Source organism: Papio anubis, chromosome 1 (assembly GCF_008728515.1).
Source record: "Papio anubis isolate 15944 chromosome 1, Panubis1.0, whole genome shotgun sequence".
NCBI classification, from domain to species: domain Eukaryota; kingdom Metazoa; phylum Chordata; class Mammalia; order Primates; family Cercopithecidae; genus Papio; species Papio anubis.
The window spans coordinates 12,079,056-12,084,679 of NC_044976.1; the positions used below are offsets into that span (position 1 = coordinate 12,079,056).

Here is a 5,624-nt window from a genome sequence, read left to right on the forward strand (position 1 = left end):
AGTAGAGACGGGGTTTACCATATTGGCCAGGCTGCTCTCGAACTCCTGACCTTGTGATCCACCTGCCTTGGCCACACAAAGTGCTGGGATTACACGCGTGAGCCACCGTGCCCAGCGCTCTCCAGATAGTTCAGAATGTTCCCTTGGGGGCCACTGCTCTCCAGTTAAAGTTAACCACAACTTGGCCAATGAATGAGTTTCAAGTAGAGGCTCATATAGGTTGGTTAGCAGGCTTATGAACCTAGCTCAGGTGTCTCAGCCCTGGCAGGTGTTGGCAGGTGTTTGTCTTGGTTGTGACACCTGCATGGTTCCCTTATGTTGTTTAAATGATGACTTAAATGTGACAGAGGAATGCCATGCGTTTTTGACCCTGTTTGTGCAGCTTTGGAAAGGTACTGTTATTCTACTGTTAGCCAAAACATCTTATAATGACAATACAGTTTGAATTCTTAGGGAGGGGTGGAGGAGGGAAACACTTAGTCAAGTTAAATTGGAAGAAAAATGAATTCAAAATGCAGGCCCTGAGTTCTTACTTAGCTATGGCTAATGTGTTTCAATTTCAGAGATCATATTTAAATTATAAAATGGTTGTTATCAATCAGCATTATTGATGGAGGAAAGACTTGTACTTACTACTGTTTGGATAGCAGAGATGTGCACAACTCTGTTCACACTCTCAGGGGCTTAAGTTCTGTTTGGGACTTAAGATACACACATACAGACTGGGCTTGGTGGCTCAGGCCTGAAATCCCACACTTTGGGAGGTCGATTCGAGGTGGGGGGATCGCTTGAGCTCAGGAGTTTGAGATCAGCCTGGGCAACATGGCGAAACCTTGTCTCTACAAAAAATACAAAAATTATGTGGGCATGGTGGTGTATGTTTGTAATCCTAGCTACTTGGGAGGCGGAGGTGGGAGAATGGCTTGTGCCTGGAAGGTTGAGGCTGCAGTGAGCCAAGATTGCACCACTGTACTCCAGCCTGGGCGACAGAGTGAGATCCTGTCCAAAAATAAAAAAATAAAAAAAGAAGAAAAATTAAAAAAGATACACATACACAGCAATCAGACTCCAAGGGGACACAGTATATGGACAATTGCTGACGGAGGTTATACTTGGATTCATAAAATGAGGAAAGAATGGATGTGGGCTCCACTCCTGTACTGGATTGAATACTGTCCTCCCAAAATCCATGTCCTCCTGGAGTCTCAGAATGTGAACTTATTCAGAAATAGTGTCTTTGAGATGTTATTAGTTAAGATGAGAATGAGCTGTGGTCGCAGTGGCTCATGCCTATACTCTCAGCACTTTGGGATGCCAAGGTGGGTAGATCTCCTGAGCCCAGGAGTTTGAGACCAGCCTGGGCGACATGGCAAAACCCTGTCTCTATTTAAAAAAACAACAACATAAAAGATGAGGTCATACTGGACTAGGGTGGGCCTTAAATCTAATGACTAAATATTCTTATAAAGAAAGCCATGTGAAGACAGAGAGACACAGAGAGAAGATGGCCAGATGAAGACAGGGGCAAATTGGAATAATTTATCTACAAGTCACAGAATGTCAAGGCAACCACCAGAATCTGGGAGAGAGGCATGAAACAGATTGTCCCTCAGACTCTGCAGAAGGAACCAACCCTGAGACACCTCTGAGCCTGTAAGAGAACACATTTCTGTTGTTTTAAACCAGAGGTTCTCAACCTTTTGGGCAACAGGGACTGGTTTCATGGAAAAAAATTTCTCCACCGAATGCTGGGGAGGGGTGAGGTGGCAGGGATGGAGGGATGGTTTTGGGATGATTCAAGCACATTACATTTATTGTGTACTTTATTTCTATTATTACATGACAATATATAATGAAATAATTATACAACTCACCATAATGTATTAGGCTGGTGCAAAAGTCATTGTGGTTTTTGCCATTAAAAAGATAGCAAAAACCACAGTTACTTTTGCACCAACATAAAAGAATGTGTGGGAGCCCTGAGCTTGTTTTCCTGTAACTAGATGGTCCCATCTAGGGGTGATGGGAGACAGTGACAGATCATCAGGCATTAGATTCTCATAAGGAGCTCACAACCTAGATCCCTTGTATGCACAGTTCACAATAGGGTTCACGGTCCTATGAGAATCTAATGCTGCCACTGATCTGACAGGAGGCGGAGCTCAGGCGGTAATACCAGCGATGGGGAGCGGCTTCATAAATACAGATGAAGCTTCCCTGACTCACCCACTGCCCACATCTTGCTGTGTTGCCCAGTTTCTAACAGGGTATTGGTTTGTGGCCTGGGGGTTGAGGACCCCTGTTTCAAACCATTAAATTTGTTTTGCGGCACTTGGTTACAGCAGCCCTAGGAAACTACTGCAACTATGGGAAGATTTCATAAAAAAGCTGGCTTCTGAGGAAAGGCAAAATTTGGATGCAGGAGAGAAGGGGTGAGAAGTGAATCTTAGACAAAAAGCGGGGTGAAGAAAAATGAAGAGCATGACATTTCTAGAATGCAGATAGGGATGGTGAGAAGCACAGATCCAGCGTAAGAGATGGTTCGCCTTGGTGATGAGTGAGCACTGACTGAGTAGGTAGGATGGGTCATCTCATCTACAGATGCCCCTGTAAGGCAACACACCACAGCTTCGAATCTGGGGAAAGAAATCCAGGCTTAGGATTTTACTATCTCCGTGCAATCTGCTCATTTCTGGACCTGATTTATTTTCTATTCCTTCTCATGCTGCTTGCTATTTCCAGATGAAAAATATTTTCACTTTATGTCTTTGCTGTCAATGTTTATGTTTTATTCATGCTCTCAGGGTGGTGTATTAGTGAATTCATTCTGCCTTCAAGGAAGACTTAAACTTCCCTTTGTATTCTCTGGAACAAACTACATGGGCCTTTGAGCTTGTTACACTAAAAGTTTTGAAAGGAGTGACATCTGTTTGGGAAATTCTGAACTTTTCAACTGATTTATTAACATGTTTGGTTCTAAAAAATGTGATATAAGAAATGTAATAGAAAAACCTAGAAACAGTACTCTGGATTTTTTTTGCAGAATGAAGTTATCTCTAGAGTCACATATTTGAATTGGTCAGAAATTTTAGCATCATAGGCCAAGTGTGGTGGCTCATGCCTGTAATTCCAGCACTTCGGGAGGCCGAGGCAGGCAGATCACTTGAGTCCAGGAGTTTGAGACCAGCTTGGGCAACATGGCAAAAACTCATCTCTACTAAAAATTCAAAAATTAGCCGGGCATGGTGGCACGTGCCTGTGGTCCCAGCTACTCTGTAGGCAGGAGGACTGCTTGAGCCTACGAGGTCAAGGCTGCAGTGAGCTGTGATTGCACTACTGCACTCCTACACTCCAGCATGTGTGACAGAATGACAGAATGAGACTCTGTCTCAAAAAAGAGAAAAAAAGAAATGTTAACATCTTCGAGTCAGTTTTCTTTTCTTTCTTTCTTTTTTTCTTTTTCTTTCTTTTTTTTTTTTCTTTTTGAGACGGAGTCTCACTCTGTCGCCCAGGCTGGAGTGCAGTGGCGTGATCTCAGCTCACTGCAAGCTCCACCTCCTGGGTTCATGCCATTCTCCTGCCTCAGCCTCCTGAGTAGCTGGGACTACAGGCGCTCGCCACCACGTCTGGCTAATTTTTTTGTATTTTTTAGTAGAGATGGGTTTTCACTGTATTAGCCAGGATGGTCTCTATCTCCTGACCTCATGATCCTCCTGCCTTGACCTCCCAAAGTGCTGAGATTACAGGCGTGAGCCACCGTGCCTGGCCTTTTTTTTTTTTCTTAAGAGTAACACTGAAAAGGAAAAAGGTTTGGGGAGCGAGCCATCACGGAGCACGCTGGGAGCACAGGAATGTGGTTCCCGCTTCACACTAGGGCTAGCATGCTTTTTAAGTCCTGTCTCCTCCACTGGATCCTAAGTTCTTGGGAGGACAGGGAAGAGCATCTTGATGACCAGAAGCAGAATGAACAGTGACTTATCATGGACTTTGACATCAGATAAGTCCTTGAATCCTGCCTCTCATACCGGCCAGCTGTGTCTCTCAACAATCTGAGCTTCAGTTTCTTCATCTGCAAAATTAGCAGCTGTTGTCGCTGTCGAGAGGATGAAAAGACAACATAGTATAAAGTGCCGACTCAGACTCGGGGCTCAGTAAAGGTCACCCCCTTTCCCTTTCTCACATAACCACATTTCACCACTGCCAAGATCTGCCTATATGTTTGAGGCTGTGGGGTTTTTCTCACAGAAACTACACAGCCAAAAGTGCCTATGACGCGATAAGATGTATCTTTAGCCTCCAGAGTTGCTATGTCTGGACTTCATGCGTGAAGCATGCAAGCTTCAGATCTTTTGGTTGCTGGCGTGCTTGCTTGGATGTCATTCCTTGCTCAGGTAAATGACGTGGCAGAGGGATGGCGGGTGGGGAGAGTGAGGTGATGTAACAGAGAAGAGACGCTGGATCTCATGGAACACGATTTGCAGTCACAAGAAAAGGGACTTTTTTTTTTGTTTTGTTAAAGGTAAGCGATGTGTTATCTGAACAAAAGGTGAGTTCATTTGATTCAGCTGCACTAGATTCTCTTCCTCTGCCCATGTCTATGATCTTTTAATAGCTGTTCTTGCCTGACAGTCCAGGGACAGAATTTAGAATGGCGGTTTTATGCATCCAATGTTTTCTAATAATTCTGGCAATGAATTAAAAACATTGTAAAAAAAATTCTTCCCAGCCCCTACCCCGAGTATGTCGGTGGAGGAATGACTAGTTAGGCACATGTAGTAGCCTGGGTGTGTGTACCATTTCCTGGTCTAGCGCTCAGGCATGTGTGTCTGCATGTCTGTGTGCATGCATACTCTGGGGGTGGGGAGGTTGCTTATTAGGGAGCTAAATGGTCTAGGTTCAAAACCTGGTTCTATTATTTTTTTTTCCATCTTAAATTGTCCTTCTCTTGCCTTGCAGAGCTAGTCCTATTCTTACGACGGCCTTCCTAAGCTGAAAGGGAGATGGCTGTGTGTCCTGCCAAACTACCTTATTAGCTTGTTTGTATTACTAATGAGGCAAGTCCTTTTTGAGACAAAGCCTCGCTCTGTCACCCAGGCTGGAGTGCAACGGCACAATCTCAGCTCACTGCAACCTCCACCTCCCGTGGTCCAGCAATTCTCCTGTCTCAGCCTTGTAACTGGGATTACAGGTGTGCACCACCACACCCGGCTAATTTTTTGTATTTTTAGTAGAGACAGGGTTTCACCATGTTGGTCAGGCTGGTCTCCAACTCCTGACCTCAAGTGATCCACCCACCTTGGCCTCCCAAAGTGCTGGGATTATAGGCATGAGCCACTGTGCCCGGCCAAGGCAAGTTCTTGAATCCTTCCTAGCTTCAGAATCCTCAACTGTAAATGAGGATAGTGCTTATCACACAGGTTATGAGGATGAGTGAGAGAGTGCATGTTAAATACCTAGAACAGAGCCCAGCAGAGAATAAGTATTGTTATCATTTGGGGAATTTGAAGTCCACTTACATTCTCATTGGCAATGTATTATAAACTCTTAGATCTCAGCTGTAAGATCTGTAATCGTTTTGGAGGCTGTGCTACAGGTATTCCAGCTGCTATGCAGGGCAGGAGTGC

At 44.6% G+C, this 5,624-nt stretch overlaps 1 non-coding gene across 1 annotated transcript; it reads right to left on the reverse strand.

The window, feature by feature from the left end:
• Positions 1 to 4,933: 4,933 nt before the first annotated feature.
• On the reverse strand, positions 4,934 to 5,079 carry LOC116272368. Its single transcript, XR_004181078.1, has one exon.
• Positions 5,080 to 5,624: the final 545 nt, after the last annotated feature.